We start from the raw sequence: 22,564 nt of genomic DNA on the forward strand, positions 1-22,564 counted from the left end.
TAGACCATTTACTGCAGAAAACTTATAATTCTAGTACTTTTCCCTCTTCAAAATCAATATAAGTCCCTTTGAAAACCAAATAGGCATTTTGTCAACTTTATGACCCAGAAGTGTCTTTCTCAGGGCCTAAGAACTACTTCTTTGAATGTAAATATCTTTGCGTTATTTTTTACCTGTAAACATCAAGGGAGATAGCACACCTATGTCACAGTTTCTGCAGCAAGGCCCAAGCCTAACTTTGGTAGACACCATGCTTCAAGTTGTAAAACTACCTCTGGAAATAAAGACACAAGAAGTTTTTTCTCTCCTGGGTAAAGTGACTTAGCTAAGAGATGGTGCCCAAATTTTTGTTCTGATATCACAATTATACGTTATAATATAATCATAAAGATTCTGATTAAATTGTGAGATTTCTAGCAGTTTACTGTTATCCTTCAAAAACTCTGCAAAGAACTGTATTTGGGGGTACCTGGCTAGCCCAGCTGGAGGAGTATGTGACTCTTGATCTCTTGATTATGGGTTTGAGCCCCAGGTTGGGTATAGAGATTACTAAAATAAATACATTTTAGAGACTTAAAAAACAAACTACATTTTTTATAGTCCTGACGCATCATGAAGATTACTAAAAACTAAATATATAAACTATTTGACATTATTTTAAATGTCTGTAATTAGAAATGTATATTGTATTATATAATTATGTATGCATATTTAGAGCTACATAATGTTAGATCTAGTGACAGAATTTTAATATATAAAAAGGAGGATCTGGGGACAGTACTGTAAATTGATACTATTTCAGGTGATTTTTTGGTTGTATCACATTTAAGAACTAATAGGGAATAAATGACACATTTTCCCATTGTTTTCATGTATAAGAAGAATTATGAAAATATACTGTATATTTACAAGAAATCTAGAGATGTTTTGTTCTGTGGAAGGAGTCTCATGCTTCTTAGAATTTTTCTGTTTTTGAACACAAATTCATACAAACTTTATCCTAAAAGTTCAATTTCATGTGTGTATATATAGACTATTTGTGTGTGTGTGTGTGTGTGTGTGTGTGTGTATTTTCTAGTAAATGTACCTGGAGCCTACAGAATCCTTACAGTTTTGGCACTGAGATCTTTCTTCATCTCAATGAATTTTTATTTTTCTTTTAGACATTAATTTATTATAGTTGTGCCCATTATCTACAAGTTATTTTCCCTGGGTTTACAATTCAAGTTTTGTTTTGATTTTTAAAATTGTGTCTATACTTTCATATATATTTATCCAGATCAGTCTCCTTTCATTTATCTACAGAATGCAGATTTGTAAAGTCATACATTTTTCTCCAGAGAGTGTTTCATTTAAAGCTCCCAAAGCATATCTTTTTATTATTATTATTTTTAAAGTTTTAAAATTCTGTTTCTTGAACATGTATTACAGCCGTTGTGTCTAACTACCTGTTTGTATTAATTTTGATTGATATTCTCTCCAGACATGGGCCTACATGGATGGTTTGGCCTACCCCCCTCCTTCCTTCCTCCCTTTCTACCATTCTTCCTGCTTTCCCGCCAGCTCACTTCATCTCGGTATCCTAAGTGGCAAATGGAATCAATTCTTTGCTTAGTGAAACACATAACAATGTCCACACCTATGGACCTACAGTATAATAGTAGACACAATACCTATCCTTTGCAGAGGCATCTGGAAACATCCTCCCTGCTCTCAGATCTCTTTCTGATCCCCTTGCATGAATGTCATGGAGAATTTTGCCCAACTCCTTAATCTCTTGGCACTTTAGAGGTCCTGACTTTCACACAGGACCAATGTGAACTAACTCCCAATACTTTTATAGGATCCACAGATCTCTGAGAAGCAAGGTCCTTCCAGAATTCAGAGATTTTTGTTGTTTCATTGCCTACTTTTCTCAAAGGGGGGAGTAATTCTATAGCAGTTTTATAATTAGGTCATATTTTTTTAAATTCACCCTACCAAAACTGACTTTTAATTGGAGTATTTAGACCAGTTACATATAGTATAATTATTGATATGTTAGGGATTTAGTCTGACATTTTATTTTCTGTTTTCTCTCTGTTCTCTCTGCCTTTGATTTCTGTGTTTTCTTTTCCTTTTTTTTTAAGATTTTTATTTATTTATTTGAGAGAGAGAGAGAGAATAAGCAGGAAGAGTTGCAGAGGGTAAGGCAGAAGCAGACTCTGAACAAGGAGCCCTACTTGGGTCTCGATCCCAGGACACTGCAATCGCGATCTGAGCCAAAGGCAGGCGCTTGACCAACTGAGCCATCGAGGCTTCCTGATTTCTATTTTCTTTTTCATGCCTTTGTTGGGTTACTTTGGATTTGATGTTTTTTTTTTTTCTGTTTTAAGTGCATATCTTTGTTGTTTTTTTTTTTTTATGTAATTGCTCTTGTTGTTACATTCAATATATGTGACTTCTCACAGTCTGTTGCTGTTAACATTTTACCAGAAGGAACAAAATATACAGTGTACAAAGCTTATTTCCTTTTATGCCTTTTTACCTTCCTCACTTATTATATAATTGCTTTAAATATTTTCTCTACATTAATTGAGAAGCATATCAGATAGTATTATATTTTTTTGCTTTGACCATCAAACATAATTTAGAGAATTCAAAAGGAAAAGAATAATGTATATATTTACCTACTTACCCAGCCTTCTACTCTTTCTTTTGTTCTTTCTTAATTTTTTTTTAATTTATTTATGATAGTCACAGAGAGAGAGAGAGAGGCAGAGACACAGTCAGAGGGAGAAGCAGGCTCCATGCACCGGGAGCCCGACGTGGGATTCGATCCCGGGTCTCCAGGATCGCGCCCTGGGCCAAAGGCAGGCGCCAAACCGCTGCGCCACCCAGGGATCCCTCTTTTGTTCTTTCTTAATGCCTTGTGTTCCAGGATTCTGTAGTAATTAGATAATTCCTTTTAGCCATCATTTTAGGTAGGTCTGCTACAACAAAATTCACTTAGTTTTATGTCATCCCTATATGATATTTTCACTGGATATAGAATTCTGGTTTGACAGTTTTTTTTTTCTTTCAGCATTTAAAACATGTAGTGACACTTTATTGTGGCTTCCATAGTTTCCTATGAGAAATCCACTGTCATTTGAATTCATTCCAGGTTAGGTATTACTCTTCTCTGGCTGTTTTTGAGGTATTTTCTTTCGCTTTCATTTCCCAACTGTAACTGTAATTTGCTTTGCAGTGACTCTTACTGTATTTATCTTAATTAAGGTTTATTTAACTTCTTAAATCTGTAGATTTTTTTTAAACCAAATTTGGGAAGTTTTATTCTTTTATTCCTTCAATTACTTATTCAACTTTATCTTGCTTTTCTTAATTTTTTGCTGGGCTTCAATAGAATAAGTGTAGATCTTTTATACTTTTCACAGGTCCCTAAGAACTTGTTCTTGTCTTCTTTTTTCTGACTCTTATTCAGATTGGGTAATCCCTTGTTCTATCTTTCAGTTCACTGATTTATTCCTCTGAATACTCCATTCTGCTGTTAAAGCCAAAACTGAATCTGTGTGTGAGGGGAAGGGGTATTTTTTAGTTCTAAAACTTTTGTTTGGTTCTTCATGTCTTATACTTTTACTGACACTATTTCCTTATTGAAACTTTATTTTTTTATTTGTATCAGGTATGTTGATAATTGCTTGTTGAAGCATTATTATGATGACTGCTTTACAATTTTTGTTAGATAATTCTACCATCTTTGTTATCTAGGTTTTGGGCCTTTCTCATTCAAGTTGCAGTTTTCCTTATTTTCAGTATTATAGGTGATTTTTTACATGTGGTTATTATAAGATTCTGGAACTTATTCAAAGATTCTTTGAACTTTTTCAAAGATACCTTGAATCTGGCTTTCTCTGATACTATTTTTGCCAAGGAGAGGGAGGAAGGTAGAAGTCCAGGCTCCCCACTCTCCCTTTGATGACACTGGTATGAGTGAGGGCTCCTCATTATTGCTATGGGAGATCTGGCTTCTCTCTAGACCTCTGTAGATATTACCCTACTGGGAAGGATAGAAATGCCTTGTTAATGTTTCTCTTATGACCTCAACTGATCCCATAGGGACCTTGTTACTGCTTGGTAGTGGTGGTGAAAATCCTGACTCTCTAATAGGTCTCCTCTGAAACCAACTGATCAAACATAAAAATATAGTAAAGACACAAATGTATGATTTCTTTTGTACTTTTTAAGCTGGCGAATTATTTTCTTTATTAAAGTTTCAGCTATTCCTATTTCCATTTTTATATACCTTATATATTGGTTTCCATTTGATATGCCTTATATAAAGATATTTTAACTGTTTCACCTACAATATATTTTAGTTAAAGTTGAGGTATGAGACTCTAAACTAAGTTTTATTTGCAAGCTATTTACTACTTATCCCAACACATTTTATGGAATAACCCTTTTCCAGTTAGTTTATAATGCTTTTGGAATTAGGGTTAAAATCCTCATATATATCTTAGTTCTGTTTTTCTGTTCTGTCTAGTACATTGTAGACATTTGTTTTAATCTTTCTACTTCATAATTTATATGGTGATCTTACTCCCATAATTCTTGTCTAATAATTGTTTTTCTTCTGAAAAATATTTTCTAATTTGCTTTTTAGCTGTATTTGTAACAGTAGGAATTCAAGTTCTACCTATGATATTGACTAATATGAAGAGAGGAGGTTGTAACTCCTCAGTGGGAATGAGAATTCTGGCTTCCTGTCAGGTCTTTTCTGACACTACTCCAGTGGGGAAGTAAGTGACTCAATACAGCCAAGAAAAGGTAGAAGTCCAAACTCCCTAGTTCTTTGCTGAGAATGGTGGAATTGAGCCCTATTTGTGTATAGAAGTTATACTCTAAGATTTTTCTGTCTTGTTAAGTTATCCCTTTCCTGGTCTTTTCGTTAGAAAGAATTTTATTGGGACTTTTGTTTGTTTGTGTCCACTTAAGTTTCTGGTTTGTCAGCTTCTTCAGGTGTAAGCCTGGGATATATAAGGCAAAATGAAAATCCAGGAAACTCACCATTGTGCTGTTTCTTGGGCTCCACAGTTCTTAGCCTTGTTTTTCCGTTGTCTTTCCAACTTTCAGAGCCTTCTTATTATTGACTTATATAATATGCAGGGATTTAAGTTGTACTTATGTATGAAGAATAGGGAAATAGAAGTCTCATCTAACTTTCTGTCAGAGGAAGTTGATTGTTCTCTTCAAAATAGAATTGTTATAGTGCTTAGTGTTTTTAAATTTGCTGGAAATTATCTCAGTGTACTTGGTATTTATACCTAATAAAAACCCTTTTATAAACTTTCGAATCCTTTGTGTGTGTGTAGTATGTGAGCTGTGGAGAAATAGAATCCAAATTTCTGACCAAATGATTTGCCATCACCTAAAACTTTTTGATACATCTGGAAAATGTTTTTCCCCCTAATTATAACTATACTACCATTATCCTAGCTTTCAACAATATATTGAAGTGATTTCTGAAGAAATGTCTTTTTGATCATTATTTCTTTTAAGCTGGGATTTGGGATCATAATGAGTAAATTTCTGTTATTTTAAATTCATTTTTACACTTTTTCTAGTCCTTTCTTCTTTTTGACACAGTCAGCATACCAATTACAATGTAGAAACTCCCTGAAAAAGACTTGTTTTATTTGCCAGCTAACAGGATGCCTCAGTTGGTACAAGGTTATTCTCCTTTATTTTTTAAAGAATCAATATATGGTTTATGATGCTTTTAATAGGGAACAAGTAAACTGAAGGAGATTTTATATTAATATAGGGTTATGGTATTTTCAATATTTTATGCCAGAAAATTTCATTGGTAATACCTGTAACTCAAATTAAAAAAAAAACATTTCTTGTATTATTTTAAAAGTTACATGGTTAAAAAATAAATATATGAACAATATTTGAGTAAAAGTAGTTCTCCAAAAGTGACATGCTTGGGCAATGACCAAGGCTTTCTCATTCAGGCACTATTGATTCAAAAAAGCATTTACTGAGCACCAGCTATACATTCACCATTAAGTTAAACATGTATAAACTTATAAATTACAAGGAGATCTTCTCACTATTCAGATATGTAAAGGGGAACCATCATACCTTAAAGAAGTTGGGAATAAAATCTATCTAAACACTGGTGTTAGGTTTTATATATCTATTATAAGGATATATTAAAAAAGCAAGTGTATGCTTATTTTCATGAAGTTTAATTTTAATTACATTTTGAAAGATGAAATTAGAGCATCTTTCTTTTCTACCTGCCATCCTTCTTACTAAATTGAACAATTATATTCTCACTTGTTTGTGTGATTTTATAATGAAATATAAAGTGCTATTATTAACTGTAAGAAAATGATTTTAAGAATCATTAAATGCATTAAGTGACTTTAGGGTATAATTAAATATAGTTTCTGACTTAATAATACATATTTATTGATTAGTTTTATACATCAGTTATTTTCCTAAATGTCTTAAATGTACATCACACTTAATTTTTGCTATTAAATTTTTTTTGCAACAATACTACAATATAGGACCATGGTTGCCTCAGTTTTACAGAAAATACATCATTCTTATAGATTAAGTAACTTTACCAATCTTCAACAGATGGTGAATATTTCAAAAGGCAACCCATGTTTGTCTTATCCTAAGGTTTAAATTTTTAAAAGCCATAATAGACATCTAAGTACCAATCCAAAGGAATTATCACAGGATTTTGTTAAGGCATTTTTAAGTATTCACTTGAAAGTGGGAAAATGAAGTTCTAGGGTATTAGGCATACTTCTAGTTTGTCCTTCAGTACAGGTTAGATTCTAATTTACCACAGGTCATGTAAAATATCTAGAAATAAAAACCAACCTAGAGCTATAAAATAAAAAGTGACCTTTAAAATCCAATATTCCAGGCAAACAACTTTTGCCTCTGGAAGCTGTTGAAGGACGAAATACGAAGAGGAACATTCACTCTCATTTCCTAGTACACATATCACTTTTTCTCGTCAGGGCAGCAGCCACTAGAATTAAAGGCTTAGGGCTGCTGAAATGTGAGTGCATTTTCAACATTTCTGAGGCTTTGGAAAACCTCTACACCTCTGAACAAACAACCCAAGTAGAAACCAGCAGCTTCTAATAGTGGTCTTATGATGAAGAGGGTCAATATGAGATTCCCTAATATGCTGTTTTGTCCATTCTTTCTGCAATCCTTTTATACCCTCTGAAACAAAAACTAAAGCTTTAGGTTTCAAGAATAAAAACCTTAGCATTACAAGAAATGCAATTGGAATAAGTATTGTGAGCAGCATGATTAGAACATAGGGAGGAGCTGCTGCCTATACTTTGAATCCTAGTGTAATTAATGCAGTTAAGGCACTTCCTGTATTACCACTGAATCATTAACAGAGGAACCACTGCACATTTGCTTTAGTTACCTAAACATATTGAGTCAAGATTTTCAAATTGTCAGACAGCCTGGGTGGCTCAGTCGTTTAGTGCCATCTTCAGCCCATGGCGTGATCCTGGAGACCCGGGATCGAGTCCCGTTTTACCCTCTGCCTGTGTCTCTGCCTCTCTCTGTGTGTGTCTCATGAATAAATAAATAAGATCTTTAAAAAAAAAAAGATTTTCAAATTGTCTAACTCATAAAATGTCAAATGGACATTTGAAAATAATCATACTTGAAATTTTAGTTTTGGAAAGTCTGGAATGACTCCCAGGAATGAGCATATTTAACAAGCACAACAGCTGGTTCTTATGCAGATGTTAGAGAACCACACTTCCTGGAGCAGCGAATAGGCAGGTAACTTCCCTTTGGTTAAGTGTTGCCAGATATATTTTCATAATTTCAGCATTTGATTTTTACAAATTAGAGGTTTGGGGCCATTAGATAAAATTTTATGTCATAATCATAAAATCCAATCTAGAGACCATCAATACCCTTTCACTAAAATGGTTGTCCATGTACCAAACTTAATCAGATTAAGTTAAATAATCATAGACCTATTTGACAATTCCAATTAATTGCAGGTATGTTTACATTGTAACCCTGGAAGTGTCTAGAAGTTATCCCACACAAACCCCATTAAAATAGAATGTCATTATTATAGATAATCTGAATAATGTGTTCAGCATACCTTCCACTCTGTCACTTGAAGTAAGTACCAGTGCTAAATCAGTATGTTAAAATATTTTATTGAAAACTTCCACCAGACTGAGAGAAAGCATGAAGGCATAAGACCTGGGTCCAAACAGTATTTGTGAAATACTTGAAGATTCTATGATTGCTCTATAGAGAAACTCTGCTGTACACTGCCTGACCACACCAGATTTTCATTATGAGACTTATTTGCACTTTTTCTTCAGAAGTACTGGGTTTGCGTATTTAACAAAATCAAACTGTAACCAGCTTTCTCTAGCTATCATAACTCTTGTGACTGATTTTGTTGACTCCATCAACATTGACAAATGTCATAAATATAATATTTAACAAAACAGATAAGTTACAGAAGAATACCTACATAGTGTGAAAAGATAAATGTAAACATAAATAAAAGGTCAAAACTGAATCTTCTATTGACATATGATTAATATGGACAGTTGATTCCCATTACAATAAAGTTCCCTGCAAAGAGTGGATTAATGAATACTGAACCATTGCTCCTAGGGGAAATACAAAGTTAGGTTCCTGTGAGTCTCTTGTCCTGACATTTTGTCAGCCAGGCAATACCATAATCTTGTTTTGTGTTTGTTTCTGTTTAAAGATACCTTATTTAATATACATTGTTGATTCATTAACATTGAATTCATTATTAATAGCACTGAAACTCATGTGGAAAGAAGCTTATCTAACACACATATTTTCTCCGTAAGATATTTCACCACCTTCTTTTGCTTAGAAACACCGCTAAATGCTACTTCAGCATTGTTCTTGGTCATTTTTAAAAGTGAAATCAGTACCAAAAATAAAGAAATATGAGAAAAAGTGGCACTAAATAAATAGTGAAAAGGACACATTTACAGTATGAGAGCTGAAATCCCAAACAAAATATCATCCTGCTCTACCTCACTTGGGAATGTATGCATCAGGAGACTCAATTTTTTCACCAGTCTGCCTTTGGCTGGAATCAATCATGAAAGTGCTATGATATTTGATTTGAGGATCACAAATACATTTTAGCAAATATATAAATTTGCAAATTTGAAATCTGTGAATAGTTAGGATCAGTTATATGTGTAAAAACCATTAAGGAATGCAAGGCTATAATTATTGAAAAGTTAGGACTCTTTCCTCTAAGGAGACTGTGAGATCTGAGAAAGCATCCAAGGGATTATGAGGTTCTGGCAATGCTCTATAAAGTTGTGGTAGGTTATTTTTTTTAAGATTTTATTTATTTATGAGAGACACAGAGAGAGAGAGGCAGAGACATAGGCAGAGGGAAAAGCAGGCTGCATGCAGGGAGCCCAATGTGGGACTCGATCCCAGGGCCTCCAGGGCCACGCCCCGGGTGGAAGGCAGATGCTCAACCACTGAGCAACCCAGGGATCCCCCAAGTTGTGGTAAGTTGCATGATTTCTTCATTATTACTGTGTACTCAGTACAAATATATTTTTTAGTTTTGTGTATGTGTAAAAGTTGCATAGTAGAAAAGAATAAATCAAGCACACTAGTACATTGTAAATAGACAAAGCTATCATACCTTTCATGTGTAATTTTTCTTAAAAATGGATCTAGATGTAGCACATTTTTATTAATATTATTGCTGTGTATTTTATGACTTTTGTTCTGTACTTTTAAGGTTTAGTGTGTTTTCATTATATTCTTATTCTTTTCTGGTGCATAAGGATGCTATTGATTTTCTAATTTTATCATATCATACTCCAATTTGTTGGGTTGTTTTGTAACTCTTTTATGTTTCCCTTTATTCTTTTGTTTTTTATATGATGCTATTATCTGAAAATAATGATAAATCTCATTTCTTCCTTACATTTATGGTCTATTTTAATGTTGTAGTTCAGTGCATTTATTACCAGATAAATTCATTTAGTTTTTTAAAGCATTTATTATTCATTTATTTCTGACCATGAAACTAACATATTTACTGGTAATTTGGAAAAGATACAAAGAAGAAAATAAAAAATTATTTACCATTGTATTATCCAGAGACAGTTGTATACTTTTTATAAAATGAAATCATACTGAATATGCTATTTTGTAATGTGCTTTCTTCACCAAATATAAAAATTTATCCATATAAATAAATAATCTTCAGTGATATTATTTAAAATCAAAATTTAACCAACCTTTTTTTTTTGGACATTTGATTTGTTAGATTAGATTTTTGTTTGTTTGTTTGAGTATAGTTGACCCTCAGTGTGACATTTGTTTCATTTGTTTCAGGTGTCCAACATAGTGATTCAATAATTTTATACATTATGCTATGTTCACCAGAGGTGTAGCTACCACCTCTGTCCCAATACAGCTCTATAATGATCATTCACTACTTTAGAAAATATATGTACACCATGTTTATTGCAGCATTATTTACAATAGCCAAGATATGGGAGGAACCTAAATGCTCAACAAAAGACAAATAGATAAGGAAGACATGATATTTATATAAATAATTTTTTTAAAGATTTTATTTATTTATTCATGATAGACATAGAGGGAGAAAGAGGCAGAGACACAGGCAGAGGGAGAAGCAGGCTCCATGCAGGGAGCCTGATGTGGGACTTGATCCCGGGACTTCAGGATCGCGCCCCGGGCCAAAGGCAGGCGCTAAACCGCTGAGCCACCCAGGAATCCCCTAAATAAAATTGTTCAGCCATAAATTCACTTGGTGTTGTCTTTTTCAGAGTCATTAGTTATTCTTTAATGTTTATCAAATCAAGTGCTAGCACTTTCTAACACTTGGTAACACTTAGAGTTACCAACTAAGAGAGATGGTGTATTTTTCACTGATATGTTGCATTCTCTTGTCCAATTCTGTAATGATAAAAGATGTACTTTTACAAATTATAGCCTGTCATTCTCCAAAATTTTCCTCCCAAATTGTTTGAGGCTTGTAAGAAATTTTCAATTTATTTTTCAGCTACTAATTCATTGTAAACTTTCATTCTTTATTTTTTAAACTTTCATTCTTTCATTCTTTAAAATCACTAAAGAAATCATGAATACCTGTATGAATTGGATAAAGAACAGTAAGTTGCACAGAATCAAATTTGGTAGTAACTTTATAGATTCCAATTTGTTTACTTGGTGACATTTTTAGTAGGTGGAAACAATTTCTATGGAGTGGCTGGAAATTTTTAGTTCTTGAAATGGAATTTTAGATAAGAAAGACCCAGATAAGTGAGTGGGCCAAAATTCTGAGTGAACTTCACAACTTCATCTTCAAATGTATCTATACTCATACATATTCCTAAAGTGTCAAATCAAAGTCATTATGATTTCTAATTTTTACTAGAGTTTATTTTTCAAAACGTGATATTTAGAAATAATTCTGGTCCCAGGATCCAGATGAAAATAATGAGAGAACCTACAATAATATTCACTATATGTTGTTCAGTATCTGTGATAATAGACAATATATTTAGAAGCTGAAACATAAAATACTCTCCATACCATACTGAAATGCTCTTTTTGAAATCAAAGAATCATAACTTGCTACTGTTTATGGGATTCTTTCTTGTTTGGATTTCTTTCTCTAGTTCTAAAAAAATCAACTTGAATTTTTAATTAAGTAATATCTTTCAAAAGTTTGATATAAATTATCCCACAAAACTTCCTATATATTTAGCTATTTTATCTTTGGTGTCATATTTGAAGTTTTTATTTAAATCCAGTTATACATGTTTACCTAAACCCAATTTTCCTGAAAGCACAGGGCTCTGTGTCCTTGATTCTTTGTGTGTGTGTGTGTGTGTGTGTGTGTCCTTGATTCTTATTCTCAGCTAGTCATCTACCATTCCTTGATGTTCCACAGGGAAGCATATCCATATAAATCAAGTTTGGACAAGGGACCACTTTACAGTGTTAGGAGATCTGATCCAAACTCTAATGCAGTCCCTCACAAACTCCTGGACTACCATGAATTACTAATGGCTGTATTACAGACAACTCCAGAGCCTGGAACCAGCTATGAATGACTATAAATGACTCTATAGTCTATTTTCTCCAACTCCACATCGATGCTCAATCTTCTCTGTCTTCAGCACTCTAGTGGCAAGAGTAGAATTGTCCCAATATACAAATATATTAGCAAGAGGCAAAAATGTCAAGAACAAAACGCTTTTTAAAAATTTATTTTTAATTAATTTAAATTAAATTTGCCAACCAGTATAATACCCAGTGCTCATCTCATCATATGCTCTCCTTAATGCCCATCACCCAGTTATCTCATCCCCTCGTCCCCCATCACCTCCCCTTCTGCAGTCCTTTCCCAGAGTTGGGAGTCTCTCATGGTTTGAAAATACTACTTTTTAAAATTTCTTGGCCCTGAATTTACCTAGGCCTTTCCAGGAAAAGTAAATGCTTATCTTATTTTTCTAGAATCATGGAAAAATATTTCCAGGGAATACAAAGAGCAGAATCAAGAAAGAGAGAGAGTGAAGACAAAATGGCCTGGAAATTTTCTAAGAGTATGCATGTTTCTACTTATTTCATCAGAATTCATGGAGAAAGGAATCAAATGGCTATTTGATTAAAAATTATTTTTATACTTCTAAATAATATACATATTAATGTCTTCAAAAATGCTTTTTGTTGAGTTCTAGTTGTTAGTACTGTGGAGGAGAGGCTAGCTGTGATACTCTCCTTATTAGCTACCTTCTGGTTTTGTCCTTACTGTTTTCTTGAAGTAGTTAGTTCTCATCTTTACCCAGAACATTTTACAGTCCGTTCACAGTCAACTGTGGATTCTTCGTTTTCTGTCCTCAATCAAATTCCTCAACCACATCGGACAACTGATGGAAGTAGCTGAAAGATTTTATGGAGGGACTATGATGTTTCCCTCAAAGTTACTGAAATTTGAGAATCTATGCATTAATTAAATGAGGACACATTGTGCCCCAGGTTCAGAATTCAGTCTAATTTAAGATACTTATTGATCATGCTCATTTTTGGTGCCCCAAATTCAAGTAAGATTATGTAATGTGCATTAGAAACCACCACCACCAACTACAACAAAAACCCCAAAATAGGAGATGGTGAAGTAGTCTACTACACAGTAACAAATAGTAAACAGACATCTTTCTGTTTCTACATAGAGAAATTTTGGTTTCCTGTTTGGAGTCTATTTCCTCTTTGGCAGTTGTCGTTGTCCTCCAGTAGAAATTCTGTAGCTCTTTCAATGTTTTTCATATGAAAATACTCTAGAAGAACAATGGAACACATATTATCAAAGCACCAGGTCAGCTATGTATCCATAAAATTTAGGAAATGCAAACATATCTGGAATCAAATATGGCCACTGTAGCTTCCTATACATGAGGGCCAAGTTTCTCATAAAATGGTATTTCCCAAGCCAAAGTATTCTCCTAGAGATAATAATATGCACTATAATCTAGTTTCACATTTTTATTAACAACTAGGATTGATAATAAAGAATTTGTAATATTTGGGGGAAAGATAGAGAAAATGAGAACTGAAAGATAAGATTTTCTTGTTTTGTAATTTTGGCAGAATGCCTACCAATTGCTGCTGGTTGTCTGGAGTTTATAACCTGTGAAATTAAAAGTAAATTGGGTTTGGGAGCTGGGGAGCTGTACTATTTAGAGGTTTAAAATATACACATGCATTATTTTCATTTAAAACTATTCTACATTTTAGAAGCAGTTGTATTAATAGAAATTGGAGTTTATCATTGTGTCTTAACCAGACTGACAGTAACCACAACTCTATCAGGCAAGAGAATTGCATAGCACTTTGGGTCTACATTTCTTCATGATAGTATCTGCTAGCCCAAAGATAGGGCATCAGCTCAGATGTCCTCATGAGGACACTTCAAAATCTAAATCTTATCTGTTAATTGCAGCATTATGTATTCATAAAAGTGGTATAACCCAAATGTTTTCAAATAGGAATTGATTAAATAATCCATGTCTATGCAGTTAGCAAAATGAATGAACTTACTGTGTATGTTTTAACATCAGAAGGAAAACATATCAAATTGTTAATATTAGTTGCCATTTAGGATTGGGACTTAGGAATGAGAAGAGCTTTTCTTTTATAAATCTGGTGCTACATATATATATATATATATATATATATATATATATATATATATATACTTTAATAAAATTCATGATGTAAAATGTATGATCATATAATTAAAATATGGTAAAATGATACAATATAAATGTAAAGGCTCAATTTGAGGAAACTTATATCACCTCTATTATACTTCTTTGGACTTAGCTCCCGAGAACTTTATCATGAACCAAATTATGCATCCATTAGCCTTTCCCACCATTTTACTCTCAAAGAAAAATAAACTAACAGACAAACTTACAATAAGAATGTGTTTCCAGGGATGGCTGGGTGGCTCAGCAGTTGAGCATCTGCCTTTGGCTCGGGTCGTGATCTCATGGTCCCTCCATCGGGTCCCACATCAGGCTCTTTGCATGGAGCCTGCTTCTCCCTCTGCCTATGGTCTCTGCCTGCCACTCTCTCTGTGTCTCTCATGACTAAATAAATATAATCTTTTTTTTAATAAATTTATTTTTTTATTGGTGTTCAATTTGCCAACATATAGAATAACACCCAGTGCTCATCCCGTCAAGTGCCCTCCTCAGCGCCCGGCACCCAGTCACCCCCACCCCCTGCCCACCTCCCCTTCCACCACCCCTAGTTCGTTTCCCAGAGTTAGGAGTCTCTCATGTTCTGTCTCCCTTTCTGATATTTCCCACTCATTTTTTTCTCCTTTCCCCTTTATTCCCTTTCACTATTTTTTATATTCCCCAAATGAAGACCATATAATGTTTGTCCTTCTCCGATTGATTTATTTCACTCAGCATAATACCCTCCAGTTCCATCCACGTCGAAGCAAAAAATAAAAATAAAAAAAAGAATGTGTTTCCCTTCATACTTCACTTTTTCCTAGCTTTTGCATCTCTTAGCATTTAATTAACCTTCACAATTGCAAAATAAAATGCCTTTGATAATTTTTCTGCTGCATTTGGAATTCGCTGAGAAATAATTGTAAAATATGGTTGAGAAACAGAATAAAGGGAAAAATAATCTGAGTAGCAAATATTTTCCCACCTACTATGATGGAAATCATTAAAGGAAAGTCTGTAAGTCAGATTTACTGTTTGGAGCGACTCCTACCCCAGTGCCCTGGGGGGATGGGGAGATACTGAAGTCTCTCTAACCAGAAAAAAAAGAGTGATCAAGATCCAAGAACTTTTCCCTCTACACATAGGCTTTTGCTTATCAAAAGTTCATCTGACAGTGCATGCTGAAATTTTTTTAGGTAGCCTATGATGAGAAATCTTAAAAGACATATGATTAGTTTTGCTTTCAGAGATCATTGACCATGTTATGGCCATCCTCTCTCTTAAGGCTGCCCACCTAAATGTACCTGTTCTAGTAGTTTGTTTGTTTGTTTTTTAATTTTTATTTATTTATGATAGTCACAGAGAGAGAGAGAGAGAGGCAGAGACATAGGCAGAGGGAGAAGCAGGCTCCATGCACCGGGAGCCCGACGTGGGATTCGATCCCCGGTCTCCAGGATCGCGCCCTGAGCCAAAGGCTGGCGCTAAACCGCTGCGCCACCCAGGGATCCCTCTAGTAGTTTGTTAAGCATTCTGTGGTCCTCAGTATTTGTTATTAATCCCACTAATAGAAGCTGTACTTGCAGTCATATGTATAAGCTTTGTTGTTCTAAGTGACTTTCTTCTCCCTAGTTCCTGATGGACTTTCCTAAAGGTTTGCAGAATTAAGGAAACTTCATAATTAAGAAAGAGTCACTCACTGAGCAGGAGAACAGAGACAGAGAATGTCAAATTGATAGATGGATTGGGCCTATTTGGCTCTGGCTTATTTTACCTTACCAAATTACTAGAAAGCGGTGACATTTGTTTCAGTACCCTTTAAAGCATTCTCCCATTATGCTCTCTTCTCTCAAAATGCATCCTGATTAACATTGTTTTACTTATAAACCCAGTATAGCTCTACTCTTCTTTGAATGCAAAAGTCCAAAGTTACTTATTTTTCTTTATTAATCCAATAATTTTTGAGGGCCAAAGAACAGTGTGCCGCAGATTACTTTAGAGAATGGGGAAAAAAGAGGAGCTGAAGCTCTGCTGGAAAATAGCTTAATTTCCAAGAACAAGTTATGATATTAACATGATTTCCTTGTTGTATTTCCATTGATTTGTTTGAATACCTGGTTTTACTTTCTATTACATTGTATGACAAATAGCTCTTGAATTATCAACAATTGTCTTCTGTAATTTAGATTCTGAGTGAAGAGTTTTAAAACTATTATTTCTAAATGTAAAAGAGGAAACTTGGTATTAGATTTTTAACACAATTTCTAAAGATTTAAAAACCCTTATCAAACCGCTTTAAAATAATGCTAGACTAAATACTATCCTAAAATGATATTGAATTAGTAGAGACTGACAAAGTAAACTAGTTTTGTATAAGAGCATGTGCCATTTAATAGTAATTTTAAATCACTGGCACTAAAAAGAGTTGTTTAAAAATACTAGTGTGGTTGTGATTTGACACCTGATTAATTTACCCTTGAATTGTAATGTCCAGTTTTAACAGGAATGACTTATGATTATGACTGAACATGAGAGATTATAAATCTTTTAATATAATGGATTTTGCCTTATAGTTTTAGAAACAACCCTGGATTATTTATTTTCTCTGAAGAGATGGATGCAGTTTGAAATTAATGAGTTGTCCAATATCTGACCTATTTGTAGGCATCAGGGGAGATGTATATTTTTGTCCCTTAAAGAAGAGCTGATATTAAAAGGCTATATTTTAAAATTTGGCATTGGATGGGGTTGGTTGGCAGATGCAAGAAACTAAGGTAAAAAATTTCACGTGTGCAATTGCTTAAATAATAACAGAATGGAAACTTATAGTTTATAAAGGTACTTCCTTATACATTACATTTTATATTCACTATAACCATAATGGTAAAATAAGTGTCATTACTACTGTGCAAATTAGGAGATAAAATAAATTAGTCTCACAAAGGTTAAATGATTTATCAAAGCATGGATAGGTTAGTCTCAAATATATGATTCAAACTCAACTATTCTGACTCCAAATTCCATCTCTCTTTCTGTCAATGGGTATATATGAGTTTTACACAAAAAATCACATCTTTGTTGCTCTTGTTTACTTACCCAGTGGCAATAAAGATCTAATTTATGAAAATAGAAAGTATGGCATTATTCAAATATTATATCCTAATCAGAATACAAGGTCATTTGGGAAAAATTAATAAGACATTTTTAAAGTATAACAATAATTTTAATATTTTAAACTCACGTTTGAGAAATAATTAAAAATGTATCATTGTGTGAACTGTACAGTGGAAAATAACAAAGAGGCATAGCCCTTGCGAGTAGGAAATTGAAAATATAGTCAGAAATGTTAAACTGAAATGCATGAAACATTAAAAATGAACCTTATTCACCAAAATGTTTCAATGTTTTCAGGGAAGGATGATAAATATGGACTACAGGCATCCGAATTCTTTTTAATTTTTGTTCCTATTCTATTTGACCATGGGTTAGGATATCTTCAGACAAAACTGAAGAGATATGTAGTCATCTCCTTTAAGAATCTGGGACTTATACTTCTTATTGCTTTTGACTAACTTATATTACAGGTCTCCAGCTTGTGTTTTCTTAAAATCAAAATATCATGCAGAAATTCATACAGAAGTTAATTTTCTCTTGATCAATTTTGTCTTGACATACATCACATAAAATTTATAAAACTAGGAAAATAGTGTCTAAGAAGCAATAAGCTAGCTGAAGCTCTAAATCTAAGGGGCATCTTTTTTCCCTTTGTATATGTCATCTTAAGAGCAAGTGTGGAGGAAAAGAATGGTCAAGGTAAAAAATCCAGTGTCATAATGACTTCCTGGGTATTAAACTAGATTGGAGACTATTCTCTCTGTAAGAGAAATAAAATCAGTAATTCTCTGTTTTACTAAATGAGATAACACATGCAAGGATATCATTATAAATAGTGATATTATCACTGTCATTATTGAAGTACCTTTCAATATTGAGGCCACCCTTGTAGCTCTAAGGTAAAATGTTTACCAGAAGCAATGCAAAATATTAATAGGATTTCATCTTTTTATTTCTGCTCCTCCTATCATCTCTCTCTGTAATGCTTGTTTTAATGCCCCCTGAACAATTTGTACTTTATTTTCTCCTGTGAGCCCCAGTATAAGGTATTTTAGGTAGCCTCTTTGAAAGAGGAACACTTGACTACCCTATTCATGTTCCCACAACAAATACCACCTCTAATATCCCTTATTGTATCACGTTATTAGTATTAGTTTATATGTGTCTCTTTAGTGTACTGGTCAAAGCTTATCCTCCTTATTTTTTTGCATAAACATAAGAACCAGTAATAATGCTGAAAAATTGTATAAAATTATATTACTTTAGCACTCATAGCTGTAAACATTTTAAGTGCCTACTTTCCCATGAATCATATTAGGTGCTAGGGATATAGTAATCCACAAGAGTATTTGCCCTCAAGGAGTTGTGCATTCTGTAATGGGAGGCAGATAATAAGCATGCCAACACATAAGTACATTGGAATTAAAGATATTTTCAAGTCATATAAAAAGAAAAAAGACAGGATAATTCATGACTCTTTTAGAGAGATTGTTCAAGAAAAAAAAAAAACTCTGAAGAGGTGATATTTGAACTGAATCCTGAATATTAAGTCAACCAACCATTTGAAAAATCTGGGGTAACAGGATCTGAGGACAAAGATAATAGCAAATAAAAAAAATGTAAGAAGTTGGAATTACTTCATAGATTTTTTTGAAAAAAAAATTTTGAAAGGCTATTAGAATTATCTCTTATTCAAAATTAATTTGTTTTAATTACTTCTCAAAGTGAAGTCTTCATAAATGCACATCTTTAATGGGAGAGTCTCATGAGTAAGGGAAGATTTTGTAAGGATACATTATATATTTCTTCTCATTCTCTAAAGAAATGTTAAGTAGTAATTAACATATAAAGACTTGGTATCTTTGATCTAAATTATGGTCAGTGGGTGCAAAGACAGTAGTAAGAAACAGTGATAGTGCATTTGGAACAGCTGTTCATTTAAAAATTGGAAATAAGTAATAAGCCCTCAATTTATTATAATCTATCTAAATTGACACAGTAAAGCTCTAAAGAGAATAATGAAGAAAAGGGGATTCTTATTAGGTAATCAGAGATGTGCTATACAAATGAGGTAAAATTTTAGAGTAAGACATAGAATTATAAGTTTCAGATCACTGCCTCAATAATGCCATCACTGTTTTGCATGTTACCCCTATTTGAACTTGAAGGATGGAAGATGGCATTCGTATTGAAATTTGAGTTGCAATTTAGAGGTTAGCTGCCTACTATTAAATATCATTTTAGATCTTTGCCTTTATATAAAGCTTTTTTATCATACTCTTTTAAATTGTTGAGGTAATTATTATTTTTGTCTCTCTGCATTTTCCCTTATAAACCCAAAGAGTGCATACTTATGAGCACTTCAAGTTTACAAAAAAGAATGAATGTGAGAAAAAAAACCTAGTTTCTAGATGGCTCATATTGTGAATACACATTCCCTGAGTAAGCCAAGACATTTCATTCGATCCAAATGCATGTATACTTGATAATTGTAAAGAGTAAGAGCATTGATGAAAGCTATTGATTCCACAAATCACTCATAGTAGAAGAGAATAATACTATAGAAAAGCTGTCCTGTTTCTTTTGTACTCTCCCTTTTTGGAGTCAACTGTTCTGGTATAATTTTTCAAATGGGTATCATTCTTTTTAAAAATATGTAATGATTAAATACTATCCATTTTTTAAAAAAAAATTTTATTGGGATGCCTGGGGGGCTCAGCAGTTGAGCATTTGCTTTCAACTCAGGGCATGATCCCAGGGTCCAGGAGTCCAGGATCGAGTCTCACATCGGGTTCCTTGCTGGGAGCCTGCTTCCCCCTCTGCCTGTGTCTCTGCCTCTCTCTCTCTCTCTCTCTCTCTCTCTCTCTCTCTGTACCTCTCAGAATAAATAAGTAAGACCTTAAAAAATGAAATTAAAAAGGTTTTATTTATTTATTTGACAGAGAGAGAGCACAATAGAGGGAGTGGGAGAAGGATAAGTAGACTCCCAGCTGAGCAGGGAGTCCAATGCAGGGCTGGATCCCAGAATCCTGAGATCATGTTAACCTACTGAGCCACCCAGGCACCTTCATTTTTCTTAATCAGAAAACAAACTTCAATATTAACTCAGTGCTTAAGAGACAATTTTTTTGAGACTTTAAAGGACTAGCAAATAGTAATGGCCATTTTTTAAACTCACTATCAGGCAGCCCTGGTGGCTCAGCAGTTTAGTGCTGCCTTCGGCTCAGGGCTCATCCTGGAGACCCAGGATCGAGTCCCACGTTGGGCTCCCTGCATGGAGCCTGTGTCTCTGCCTCTCTCTCTCTGTGTCTCCATGAGTAAATAAATGAAATCTTTTTTAAAAAATAAACTCAATTATCAAAAGTTAAGTCCAAAACCAACTCTGTTCACTCTGATTCTACTACTATAAGGATAACTTCTTAAGAACAGACACCATTCATATGCATTCCAGCCTCTAAATGAACTAGACTTTAAGAAGTATTAAATTCATGGTTAATGAGAAAGTATGTATTTTTTTAAATGACAGGTTAAAGGTATGGGGTTGCATATGGGTCTAAGAATCTGAAATAGAAAGATTTCCAGGTTATGATAAAATATTTTAAAATCTAAATTTATTCAATTATAGTTTTTTGACATTGTCATTTTATGCTAACAAAAGGAATATATATGATATTATAATAGTGATAATATATCAGTGATATTAAAATAATATCAGTGATATTATAATAGTGTTGTGTGATGTCAGATGGCAACTACACTGTAGTGAGCATAGCATATGTACAGAGAAGTTGAATCACTATGTTGTGTACCTGAAACTAATGTAACATTGTATGTCAACTATTCTCAAAGAAAAAAAAAACTACAAAGAACAGACATCAGAAAAATATGTTCTTAAAACATGTAATTCTGTTAAGAGTATATGTTGATGCATTCATGGATGCGAAACTTCACAATTTTATATATTCTTTCTCTCAGAAATTCTATTACTAAATATTTATCTTAAGGAAATAATCAGGGATCATTACAGTACTATGGTAACAATTGCACTTATATGGAAGAAAACTAAAAAAACACTGAATTATAAACTTTAAATAGATGAATTCTAAGGTATATGAATTATATCTCAAAAAAACTTAAAAATAAAGACATGGAAGATGTAACAAGATCTAAATTTGAATTTATAGAGATAAAAACTATAATTTCTGAGATTAAAAAATACACTGGATGTGATTACTGGCAGAAAACACTGTAGAAGAAAATATAGGTTGAATTTGAAGACATAGTGATATGTACTATCCAAAATGTAACTAACAGAGAGTGGAAAAGACTTTAATAAAAGTACAGAGCTACATTGAGTATTAAGGCAACTTAAAGTAACCATAAATATGTATAATTAGAATCCCCAAACAAATGTCGGGCACAGTGTGAAGAAATTATGGCCATTTTTTTTTTCTAAATTTGATATGTCAAATCTCAGATCAAGGGATCCCTGGGTGGCTCAGCGGTTTAGTGCTTGCCTTCAGCCTAGGGTGTGCTCCTGGAGCCCTGGGATCGATTTTCACATCAGGTTCCCTGCATGGAGCCTGCTTCTCCCTCTACCTGTATCTCTGTCTCTCTGTCTCTCTGTCTCTCTCTCTCAGTGTCTTTCATGAATAAATAAATAAAATCTTAAAAAATTCTCAGATCAAAGATGATAACAGATATCATGTACAAGAACCACACAAAACACCACAAAAAGGCACATCATAATCAAATTACTTAAAATCAATGATAAAGAGAAAATCATAAAGGTAGTTATAGAGAAGAAACAATGCATTAGCTATAGAAAAATGACATTTATTGACAGCAGATTTCTCATCATAAACCATGCAAGTGAGAAGACAATGGAGCAGCATTTCTAAAGTAGAGGAAGAAACTACTTTGAATTCTATACTGAGTAAAATATTTTTCTAAAATGAAGAAGAAAGAAAAATCTTTTTAAGCACTGAAAATCTAAAATATGTCATAATTAGCAGGGCATCACAAGAAATGTTAAAGGAAGTTCTTTTGGGAAGGAAAATGACACCTGATGAAAATATAGATCTCAGCAATAAAAAGCACCATAAATGATGAAGACACATGGTTAAGATTTTTTCTTGTTCAAATATAAC

Source organism: Nyctereutes procyonoides, unplaced genomic scaffold (genome assembly GCF_905146905.1).
Source record: "Nyctereutes procyonoides isolate TBG_1078 unplaced genomic scaffold, NYPRO_anot_genome, whole genome shotgun sequence".
In the NCBI taxonomy this organism is placed as follows: Eukaryota; Metazoa; Chordata; class Mammalia; order Carnivora; family Canidae; genus Nyctereutes; species Nyctereutes procyonoides.